This window comes from Chiloscyllium plagiosum, chromosome 21, assembly GCF_004010195.1.
Source record: "Chiloscyllium plagiosum isolate BGI_BamShark_2017 chromosome 21, ASM401019v2, whole genome shotgun sequence".
Taxonomy (NCBI): Eukaryota; Metazoa; Chordata; class Chondrichthyes; order Orectolobiformes; family Hemiscylliidae; genus Chiloscyllium; species Chiloscyllium plagiosum.
Window position 1 is genome coordinate 59,645,124 of NC_057730.1, and position 13,188 is coordinate 59,658,311.

The window sequence follows — 13,188 nt, forward strand, 5'->3', positions numbered from 1 at the left end:
CGGTGGCATCCTGCACAATTGGGTATATTACCATTTCTGACCATGAAGCAGTATACTTATTGATTAAGATTAAGGGCAATATAATAGATTCGAGACACTAGCGAATGTATCTCTTTATTCTTAAGACTAGTTGGTTAATTGAGGAGTTAGATTAGATTACTTACAGATTAGAAACAGGCCCTTCGGCCCAAAAAGTCCACATGACATTTACCCCTTAACCTAACACTACAGGCAGTTTAGCATGGCCAACTTAGCTAACCTGCACATTTTTGGACTGTGGGACGAAACCCACACAGACACAGGGAGAATGTGCAAACTCCACACAGACAGTCACCTGAGGCAGGAATCGAACCCAGGTTTCTGGCGCTGTGAGGCAGCAGAGCTAACAATTGTGCCACTGTGCTGACCACTGCAATGAATTCAGATCTTTCTTCGCCATTAATTCAGATTCAACCAGTAACTCATCCACTCTATGGGAAATTGCTAAGGCTTATGCCAAGGGAATAATTATTCCTTATGATGTAGCAGAAGGGGGAGCAGGAACGCTGGTTTGAGGCAAAGCTGAGGGCAGCCGAGAGTGCATACTGTGATTGTCCCTCAGTGGCTAAGCTGCAGAGGATTACAACGCTTCGGTCTACAGTGAATTCCACGCTCACGCACACAGCCAAGAAGGAACTTACTTTTGCAAAACAACGGCTGTTTGAACATGGTGATAAGCCAGGCAGGTATTTATTCTATCTTACCAGGAAAACGATCGCCCCTCTTAAGCCATTACCTCAATTAGGGAAGGTATTGCGATCCTTACCTTCAATTCCAAAACGATTAATGTCTCCTGTCCGAGATTTTCTCCGAATTATTTCAGACTGAACATTTTGAGGATAGATGGATTAAGATGGAGTCATTTTTCAAGAACCTGGGTCTTCCAGGAGTAACCCCTAAATAGGTGTTGTGTCTTAATGCACCATTGTCAGCGCAGGAGAGTGTGAAGCAGCTTCAGAATGTAAAGGCGCACGTTCCTGATGGATTTCCTAGTGAATTTTATAAATAATTTATAAACCTATTGTCAGGGCTGATGTTTAACGTGTTCCGTCACTCATACAGTCACAAGCCCCTCCCTCCATCCTTAATAGAGGTTTATATCTCTCTGATTCTGAAGAAAGGAAGACCCCGGACGATTGTGCTTCTTACACACCATCTCACTTTTAAATGTTGGTCTCAAAATTCTGTCTGAGATCCGTGTATTAAGGTGGAAACTTTGCTGCCTTCTGTTACCATAGAGGACCAGACAGGCTTTATAAAGGGCCGCAGATCTTCCTACAATGTGAAGAGTTTACTCAATATGATCCAAGGGTGTCAACAACAATCTGTCCAGGGATTATTGATCTATTTAGATGAGAGAAGGCATTTGATTGGATTGAGTGGCCGGATCTCTTCTGTACATTTGAACGGTTTTGTCCACGCAAAGTTTTTATCAAGTTGGTGAGGTTCCTTTACCGTGATCCTCTGGCTGTGGTTCTCACTAATAGTGTGCCAACCAATAATATTAATATTTCTCCAGGCAGCCGCAAAGGTTGACACCTTTCGCCATTCTTGTTTATGTTGGGGATTGAGCCACTGGCGGGGGCCATCCGTAGGGATGCCAACATATCTGCCCCAGAGGTGGGATCGAAGTCTCGAAAGATTACATTGTATGCAGATTAGGGTCTTATGTTTTTGTCAAATCCCGCAATTTCGGTAGTTCATGTGATGCAATACATTGATTCGCTTGTTGCCTTTCCGAGCGATAAGATTAATTTTACAAAGTTGGAGGCCATGCCTATGGGAGGTCTTAGGAAAATACCTGATACTGAGGGCAAATCCTGGTTTCCTTTTAAATGGTCACGGGGGTGGTTTCCCTATTTCAGTATATTCATTACATTTGTCTTTGAACATTTATTTAACGTCCTTTTGTTTGACAAAATTAAACAAGACCTTCAAAGGTGGGAGGCATTTCCAATATCCTGGCTCGGTCAGATAGCTGTTATTAAAATGAATGTTCTTCCTCATTTCCTGCATCCAGTTCAAATGCTTTCTATGATGTTTCCCATATAGATATTTCGGAAACATAATGACTGGTTTAGCTCTTTTATTTGGCACCATAAACTATTCTTTATCTAGCTAACAAAATTGCAACTGCCCCACAGATTGTGAGGAGTAGATCTCCCCGATTAACAGCAATCAATTAAGTTTTTTTTTTCATCGTATGTTAGTGCCTGGGCCGCTGAGGTCTCGGCATCAATATGGCTAGACATTGAGCCCTCTCAGACAAAGTGAACCCTTATTCGTCTGTTGTTCTTAGATAAAATGACAACATTTATGGAATATTGTTATAAAATAATGACGATCAATACTGTTAAAACTTGAAGGACAATGCGTCAGATCGAGGCAATACAGCCAAAACCATGTTTCTTACCCCTATAATTGGTATACCGGGGATAATGGATTCCAGATTTAAACTGTAGGCAGCGAGGGGGATAACTTGTTGGTTGATTTAGAATTAGTAGTATCCCTCCAGTGTGGAAACAGGTCCTTCGGCCCAGCAAGTCTACTTCGATCCTCTGAAGAGTAACCCACTAACACCCATTCCCCTCCCATCTTATATTTACCCTGATTAATGCCCCAACTTACAGATCCTGGAACAATGTGAGCGATTGAGCAATGGCCAAGTCATCTAACATGCACATGTTTGTGACCGTGGGAGGAAACCTACGCAGACATAGTTGAGAATATACTAACTCCACACAGTCTTCCAGCACCTCACCTGTGACTATCCATATTACAAATATCTCAGCAAGGGTCCCAGCAATCACTTCTCTAGCTTCCCACAGAGTTCGAGGGTACACCTGATTAGGTCCTGGGGATTTAGCCACCTTTACCTGTTTCAAGACATCCAGCACTTCCTCCTCTGTAATATCGGCATTTTGCAAGGTGTCACCATCTATTTCCCTACATTTTATATCTTCCATATCATTTTCTACAGTGAATACTGATGCACAATACTCCTTTAGTATCTCCCCCATACTTCATGTGCTAGGAAAAATATTCTGTTGTGTTGGATGTCTGAAAAATAACCTGTTGGGTGGTTGTAAGATCGTCATGCAGAATATCCCTTTGGACATTCTCACCAGTATGGTGCACCGAAAAGCAGAGATTTATATAAGGTATGGCAACCCTTTGTGGATTACCGCGATACAGGCTTATCTGCCACTCTAAAAACGGATTTATTTAGCTATGACGATATTGTCTAATGAATCACATATTAAGAATTATGAACGTATGAATGTGTATCAGTTAATGCTCTCGAAGAACGAGAGCTATCACTTTGTTACGCTGAGCCGTATTACTTATTTATTATTTATTGTTTATTTTTGTTTTTTTTTCTGTCCGTTTAGAGACTTTAACTTATTTTGTATATACATGCACATGGGTGTAATTTTGTTCAGTTATTTGAGTTGTGTTGTTATTGGTTTAATATAATAATAAAAATATCTTTTTCAATAAAAAATTTTGCTAAAAAATTAAAATGCTAACGTTGATAGATTAGAGTCCCAAATAACTCTCATGAGAGAGACCACTCGTGATGGTTTACGTTGAAGGTCACCACAAGGGTGATGGGGTGATGTTGAGAGAGCATCCCCTTCATGGTAACCTCTGTCAATGTGGGAATTGAACCTGCGCTGGTGGCCTCCCTCTGCATCACAAACCAACCATCCAGCCAACTGAGTGGGAGACTGTGCAACTGCTGCACTTAGTAATCAGCCGCAGAAAAAAGGCAAGAGAAATTTTAATGACAAGGAAAAAAGGTGTATTTGAGAAAAAAATGTTCTCTGCTAGAATTGTATTTTATAATGAGACAAGTGTTTGGAAGCTGTCTTTGGCTGAATACAATAAGGTGAGACAAGTGAAATAACCAGAATGACTAATTGTGATTGGATATCGATAACCATAAAATAAGTGCATGTTTTTGATTGGTCTGTGGAAAGCATGCTGACTATTGTATGAATTTATAATGCAGATGAAATATATTGTAAGGAGATTCCGTCCCCATGGGAAATGCCTGCTGAACACATGCTAGAAGAAACCCGTGGTATGAAGTGTCTGAGAATCGTCTGCTCGGTAACAGGAAGCTGGGGTTTGAATGACTGAAAGTTCCTGTAACATGGAGCTGAGAGAACCATTAGATCACCCCCAAACGTATTGAATGTTGGAGCATATTTGAAGTACTGAATGGCCTCATGATGGATTTTAATTGTGTGTGATTTGAAAAACGTGCATCTCTACTCCATCCTCTGACGTGTTACACACTGGGGCACAGCCATTTTCCTGAAACTGGGAATAAGTTGGAACAATACCTGGAACATTCCATAATTGGCATTCCCCAGAATATTCTGTAACTATGTAGGGGGCATTAGAAAGGCAAGAGAGAAAGAGAGGGAAGGTGCTGCATACAGTAGTGAGACTGGTGGAGCATGAGCCGTGTTCGGGGGTCGGTGCTATAACAGATATACAGTGAGTGTGAGGGAGCAGAGAGAATACAGTGACCCTTATCCCTACAGAGTGGAAGCTTATTGATGCTTGTCCTGTATTGCTGGACATTTCTTCAGACCGCAGATACTGCACTGAGCTGGATGGTGAGAGCAGACCATGCTCGGTGGGTCTGGTGGTGTGGCCCCCTCTGGGAAGAGAATGGTCCCTTTTTGTACTAGCCCATCCACCAGGATCTCCGTGCTGCTGTCCACAAACCGTGGTATAATTTCCCCTTTGCTGCCATGCTTGGCGAAAATGTGCAGGGCAGCTCCAAACTGAGAAAGCGCAACCGTGTGCCCATTGGCCTTTTAAAGATGGCACCAGTGTCAGTGATCACAGAATATCCAGGGGCATCCGGGCGATTGTGAGTACCTCCAGTTATGATGGGTGGGAGAATCGGGCTGGCATTGTATGAGAGGGACACTATGTTGTGGAATGGGTAGTTAATGAGATGAGTTTGGTAAGATAGCACCAGGAAACTAGCTTGGCCTCGTGCAGACAACCCCTCTGTCACACTTAATGATAATGTCACTGCGACAGTTTTTTGTTAGATTCAGCCCAGTGAGGCGAAGATTCTGCTGTCCTCATTCCCAGTTACAAAGCTGCAGAACAAATGCTCATCCAAAACTCTCCATCACCTGAACTCACAACAATATCCCTTTCACTCATAATTCTTCGAAATACTGACCCGTGTTGCATGATACTATCGAAATATCTTCATTCTGAAACCTGTAAACATATCCCTCCATGACATTTTACCTCAATTCCCCCCCCACCCCCCCATCCTGTCTCCAACCCAAAACACACTCATTTAAAGTTGTATTGCATGAGACTGCCAGTATGGTCCATGGCAACCAAATGTACATCCAGACTCACCCCATTTCCCTGCCCTTGTTCTGCATCCCTCTAATCCTTTCCTATCTGTGTATTTGTCCAAATGCCTTTTCAATGTTTTTATTGTACCCACAACAATCACTTCCACTGACAGCTCAGTCCATATGCGTACCACACTCTATGTAAAAAAGTTGCCCCTCAGTTTCCTTTTTATATTTTTTATCCTTTCCGAACATTAATGGATGTCCTCGATTCACCAAACTTGAGAAAAAAAATTCAAATATTCACCCCATGCACCCCTCTCATGATTTTATAAGAGCTACACTTCTATAAGAACCCCCTCGGTTTCCTACGCAGTGAAGAAATAAGTTCTAACCTGTCCAACCTCTGCCTATAACTTAGAGCCTTTAGCCCAGGAAACATCTTTGGAAATTTGTTCTGCATTCTTTCTAGTTCAATAATCTCCTTTCTAGAGCAAGGTGAACAAAACTGAACACAATACTCCAATACAGCCTTACCAACATCCGATACAATTGCAACATAACATCCCAACTTCAATCCTCAATGCGTTGATGAAGGCCAATGTGCCAACAGCCTTCTTCACTGTCCTGTGTATCTGTGATTCAAACTTCAGACAACTGTGCACCTGATCTCCAACGTCCTTTTGTTGCACTACACGCCTTAAGGCCTTCTCATTCGTCATTAAACTCCTACCTGGATTTGACTTTCCAAAATGCAAGGCGTCACACTTATCTATATTAAACTCTATTTGCTATTTCTCAGCCCACTTCCCCAGCTGATCAAGGTACTGCTGAAATTTCTGATAACGTTCCTCACTGTAAATGATGTCTCCTAGTTTAGTGTCATCTGCAAACCTACTAACGTTGCGCTGTGCACTCTGGTCCAAATCATTGATATAGATAACAAACAGCAATGGGCCCAGGACCGACCACTGAGGCACTCCACTAATCACAGGCCTCCAGTCCGACAAGCATAACTCCACCATAGCCATTTGCTTCATAACATTAAGCGAATTCTGTCGCCAATTTGCCGATTTACATTGGAGTCCATTCGATCTAACCTTCTAGAGCGGCCTACCATGTGGAACCTTATCAAAGGCCTTACTGAAATACATATAGACTATGTCCAACACCTGCCCTCGTCAACCTTCCTGGTCACTTCCTCAAAAAACTCAATCAAAATTTGGAAGGCATGATCTGCCACGCACAAAGCTATGCTGACTGCTCCAAGTCAAACTCTGTCTTCCCAAATGCATGCATATCTTATATCTCCGTACCTTCTCAAGTGGTTTCTGAAACAGATGTGAAGTTTACTGGTCTATATTTCCCAGGCTTTTCTTTGCAGCCCTTCTGAATAAGGGCACAACATTTGCTACTGCCCAGTCTTCCGGGACCTTACCCCTGAACTATCTTCTCTCGTCTCGTGCGGTGCTCTTAGATATATCTGGTCAGGACCAAGAGATTTATCTGACTTTGTGCATTCTAATATGTCCAATAGCACCTCTACTGTGATATGGACTGTACCAAGATATCGCAACTAACCTTCCAAAGGTCACAAGTCTTCATGATAAACACAGAGGGGAAATTGAGGACCTCACCCATCTCTTGAGGTTTTGCACATGCATGCCCATTTTGGATTTTAAGGCGTCGTATTCTCTCTCTAGTTGTTCTTTTGCTTTACTATACTGAGTTTGGATTCACCCTAATCTGCTTAGCCAAGGCTATACCCCCACTTTAGCCCTGCTGATTTCCTTCTTCACTAAACCCCTGTATCCCCTGTGTACCTCCAGAGATTCCCTTGGTCCCAGCTGCCTGTACCTGAGTGGCGCCTCCTTTTTTTCTGGTCAGCGCCTCAATATCTCTTGTCATCCAGGGTTCTCCCTTCCAGTCTCACTTTCCCTTCACCCTCACAGGAACATATAGACCTTGACTCGAGCTATCTCACTTTTGAAGCCCTCCCACTTGCCCGGGATCCTTTTACCTGGAAACACACTACTCCAATCAAGCCCTGCAATCCCCTGTCTAATTCCAACAAAATTCGCCTTACCCCAATTTAGAACTTGAATCTGTGTACCAATTTTGTCCCTACCATAATTATTTTAACATTAATACAGCTCTGGTCACTTTTCCCCAAATGCTCCCCCACTTTACCTCCGTCACCTATCCATCCCTATTTCCCAACAGTAGGTCGAGTTTGTCCCTTCCCGAGTAGGATACTCTATTTATTGCTTGTGGAAGCTTTCCTGAACACACTTAACAAATTACGTTCCATCTAAGTTTTTAACCCTCTGGAAGTCCCCGTCTATGTTAGGATAATTAAAATCACCTATTATGACAACCCTATTGCTCCTGCAAGTCTCGCCAGTCTCCCTGCATATTAGTTCCTCTAATTCCCATTGATTATTTGAAGGCGTATAGTACAACACTATAACATTACCACCCCCTCTTACTTGTTTGCATCATTTGCAAAATCTCATTGGATATTATCTCAGTTATTTCATCTTTAAATACTAGAGTGATACGCGCCTTAATCAGAACTATTGGTATTTAAATTGTTTCCGTTTCCTCGCAGTGACTTTCACTTTCACAGCATCCCTTGTCAAGAACAGTGGAGATATGGAGCTGTAAATGGATGGGAGCTGCACATCATGTCACTTTCAGCATTGGCTGCAAGTTTCCCCACACTGGGCTGTGATTTAACACAGTGTAACTGAACAATGCAACAGCCTGGGTTTATATATGAATGAACGAGTGCGGACTGCACAGCGCCCCACGCTGGACATTTAGTCCAGGATTATAGATCCAGCATGGGTGTGGGCTGCACAGAGTTTCACTCTGCACATTGCTGGGTTGCATTCAGCAGACACGAGCAGGATCTACACAGTGCTCCATCCTGAATATGTAATGGATGGGCTGGTTATGTGAGTTGGATTGCGAATGTGAGAGAACTAAACATCTGGCAATGCCTTTATTTTGTGTTTTAATTCTTGTGATTGGACTCTTCAAATCCTGACTCATCCGGTTAGACCCATCCGTCTGGATGAGTCATGGTGACAGTTGTTACAGCATCTGTGTCGGCAACATGACCAAAAAATGGAGCAGAGGCTGCAGAGAGGGCAGTCTCCGTAAAATGGAATGGGAGAATCACCATCAGATCAGCCGTGGTCTTAGTGATGGTGGGGCAGGAGTGAATGGACCACTGATGCAATTTATCATATATTTCTGTTTGTTCCAAGCAAACGCCCCTTCTCTCCCAGTGTCCCATACTGCTGGGGAGTGAGTGACCTCCTCCTGTTCCTGCGTAACAGGATCCTCGGGCCTCAGTTGCCTCCAGATTTCCCTGTGCCCCAGTTTTGAGCAGTTGAATGACTGCCTCCTGATCCCAAGTTTGTGAAAATACATGTCCTCCTCCTGCTCCTGAGTAACAGGTTCCAATAGCTCTGTACTCACCTGCTGCTCCCGTGGAATGGAGGTGAGGGACTGAATGGCCTCTTCACATTCTTTACAGCTTTTTCTTGACTAAAGGCCTTTCCCCTGTTTCTGTAAAACACCATCAAAATCTGAATGATGTATTTTTGTATTCGACTCTCTGTAATTGAGCAAACAAGCCGATTGGCAAAATTCAGATGCTGAATAGCCTCCTCCTGATCCAGTGTAATACACTGAAGAGTCAATAGACTCTCAGAGATGTACAGCACTGAAAAAGATCGTTCGGTCTGGTCATCCATACCGCCAAATATCCTAGATTAATCTCGTCCCCCTTGCCAGCAATTGGTCCATCTCCCTCTACACACTTCCCATGCATATATCCATCCAAATTCTTTTTAAATGGTGTAACTGTACCTGCCGCCACCACCTCTTTTGGCTGTTCAGTCCATACACACAGCAGTCTCTGTGTGAAAATGTTGTGCCTCATGTCCCTTTTTAAATCTTTCCCCGCTCACCTTATACCTTTGTCTTCTAATTTTGGACTCGTCTATCCTGGGAAAAGACATTGACTGTTTGCCTTATCTATGCCCCTCATGTTTTTATAAACACCTTTAAGGTCCCCCCTCAGCCTCAACACTTGAAAATAGCCCCAGCCTATTCAAACTCTCCCTGCAACTCTGACCCTCCAACACCTGGAACATTCTTTTAAATCTCTACTGCATCCTTTCAAGTTTGACAACGCCTTTCCGACGCAGAGAGACCAGAATTAAAGGCAATATTACAAAAGTGGCCAAACCAATGTCCTGTACAGATTTTGTCATGCAAATGTTTCGACTCAAAGCACACACCAGCAAAGGAAAGATCACCAAATGCCTTCTTCACTGCGCTGTCCACCTGTGACAGCACTTTCAAGGAACGGAGAACCTGCACCACGAGGCTAGCTTTGCTGCCTCACAGGGCAGCGATCTGGGTTTAATTCCATCCTTGAATGAGTCGCTGTGTGGTGTTTGTACATTCTCCCCGTGTCTGCGTGAGTTTCCTCCGGGTGCTATGTTTTACTCAGACAGTATAAGGATATACAGGTCAGGGTAGATTGGCCATGCTAAATTACGCACCGTACCCAGGGATGTGTCGGGGACGTGGATTAGCCATAGGAAATGCAGGCTCAGAGTGATAGGGCAGGTGTTTGTCCAGTGGGATACTGTTTTGAGGTTCGCTGTTGCCTCGATGGGCCGAAAAGCCTGTTTCCTAACTGTAGGGATTCGATAATTTCTATGGAGTTCTCCTTCATTGGCAGCTTTCGACAGGGCACTACCTATATGTCTTGCCTTGATTTGTCTGCCAAAATGCAACGCCTCACATGTAACTAAAATATACTCTATCTGCCACTCCTCGGTTCACCTAAACAAGGTAATCGGATGCTGCCTGAATTGCTGTGCTCTTCCAGCACCACTGATCCAGAATCACCTAAACAAGGTCCCATTATAGTCTGAGAGATCATTCTTCACTGTCGACTACACCACCAAATTTGGTATTATCTACAAACGTACTGACCATACGTCATACACTCAAATGCAAATGATTTGTATAAGTGACAAAATGCAGTGGACCCGTTACTGTTCTTTGCGGCACGCCACTGGTCACAGGTCTCCAAGTTTAATGAACAAATGTCCACTGTCACACCCTGTCTCCAATATTCAAGAAAATCTTTGGATCTAAATGGCAAGCTCTCCCTGGATCCGAGGAAGTCTAACCTTGCTAACCAGTCTACCGTGTAGAACATTTTGGTAATCTTACTGAATTCCATAAAGACAACATCCACTGGCCAGTCTTCCTCAATCATCTTCATCACTTCATCAAAAAATTACACCGAGTCAGTGAGACGTGATCTCCAAAGTACAAAGCCCTCTTCAGTCCTTGTCTTTTCAAATGCATGTATATCCTTTCCAACAAAATCCCCTCCAACAATTTAGTCACCATTGACGTCAGGCTCAGTGATCGAAAGTTACCTGTTTTTTTTTTGCCTTACTTTTTAAATAATGACACTATGTTAGCAGCTCTCCAGTCTTTTGACACCTCACCTGTGGAAATCAATGAGACAAATATATCAGCAAAATGCTGACCAATCTCTTTCCTAGCTTCCCACAAACATTTGGGATACAACTGATTAGGTCCGAGGGATTTGTTCACCTTTATGTGTTTTAAAATGTCAAACACCTCCTTGTAATATAGACACCTTTCAATGTTTCACTATATATTTATTCATTCTCTCGCTCTTGTGACCTCCTCCTTATTAAATACTGAGGAGAAATTTTTGTTTCGTATCCCTCCAATCTCGTGTGGTTCCACATATCGGTAGTCTTACTGATCTTTAAGGGGCCCTAGTCTCTCCCTAGTTAATCTTTTACCATTAAAGGATTTGTAGAATTTCTTTAATGCTTCATTAACCCTATTTCTAAAGCCATCTCATGTCCACATTTTTCTGGCCAGATTTCCGCATTGACTATGCACTTTCTGCCCTTATACACCTCTCGGGATTTACTTGATCTCAGCTCTGTTTACTTGACATATGCCTCCTTCCTTTCCTTGACCAGAGCATCAATATATCTAGCGATCCAGCACTCCCTGCACCCACCAGCCTTGCCCATGTCACTAATAGGAACACGTTAGCTCTGGACTCTCTGAAACGAGGTTTTGATGGCCTTGCATTTTCCAACCATCCCTTTACCTGTGAATAGGGTATTCCAATTAGCCTTTCACAGGGCTCGCCTAACACTTTCAAAGTTGGCCTTGTTCAAAGTTAGAACTTTAATGTTTACACCAGGTCTTTCCTATTCCACAACTAATTTAAAACTAATATTTATGCGTAACAGAAAGTTAAAGAAACAGTTCCTGCCCTTCTGTAACAGGCTCGAGAGACTGAATGGGCTCCTCGTGGCCCTCTGTAATAGACTGGAGAGGCTGACTGGCCTCCTCCTGTCTTTGTGTAACAGACCCGAGACATTAAATGAGACAGCAACCCGTGGATTACGAGCAGCCGTTAAACTGCAGCTGATGGTGGTCCATCCCTTCTTAGTTACAGAAACACAACCAACACAATGTATTCCCGGTGCCCACTCAGTAACACTTCATGTAGCTGCAGCGACACATCTCTTTGTTTTGAATGATTCTGTTGGCAAAATGTGCTGAAAAATATGTTTCTAGAAAAGCACGAAACGTCGATTCTTCTGCTCCTTGGATGCTGCCTGACCTGCAGCGCTTTTCCAGCAACACATTTTTCAGCTCTGATCTCCAGCATCTGCAGTCCTCACTTTCTCCTTGTTGGCAAAATGTGCCAATATTCTAGATTTCCACCTTTTCAAGTAGCAACAGGCTAATATGGGCTGAATGGCCTTCTATTCTCCCTCTGTAAGAGGCCCATAGGGACAGAATTGCTTTGGCCTGGTGCTGAGCAGCGGTCTCAATGCTCTGTCTCAAGGTTATGAAAGGATTTGATAACAGGGCACTTAAAACCACGAGTAGCCTCACACTAGTCAATAAAGAATCTAGAAACTTGCCCACCCGACCTTTCTTTATGCAACCGATCTGATATTTTATAACTGCTCCTTTCATAAACAGAGTGGAACATATATAGACCCCTGCAGTGTTCTGTTAATACTCTCATATCCAAGTTTTAAAAAAATATTTAAAGATTTATGGTCCATTCCATTTTTTATTATCCATTACATCCAAACCCAGTAAATGTTCTCTTTTATAGTTATATGAAAAGTGATGTGTGGAACTGGTTAATTGAGCCTGTTTGCTCAGTCATGATTTGGAGATGCCGGTGTTGGACTGGGATGTACAAAGTTAAAAATCACACAACACCAGGTTATAGTCCAACAGGTTTAATTGGAAGCACACTAGCTTTCGGAGCGCCGCTCCTTCATCAGGTGATAGTGGAGGGCTCGATCGTAACACAGAATTTATAGCAAAAATTTGCAGTGTGATGTAACTAAAATTATACATTGAAGAATACCTTGATTGTCTGTTGGGTCTTTCATCTGTTCGAATACCATCATAGTTTCACTTCTTCCATGTGTAAATCACAAAACCTTTTTCTTAAAAAATGTTTCATTCTCAGGTTAGCTGGAACAGTGAGTTTTAGCTAGACAATATGGTGAAGGTGTTAGCCCCCTGTGTTCTCTGTCTATGCCATGATGTTCAGATTGATTCTAATCTGAAAAGTGAGATAACAGAGTTTTACATGAAGCCATACAGTTTTTGAGCAAACTACAATGTAACTCTGCAAGTACAAATTCACCCCGCAAAATATATGTGTGCATGTGGGGCTTTGTCG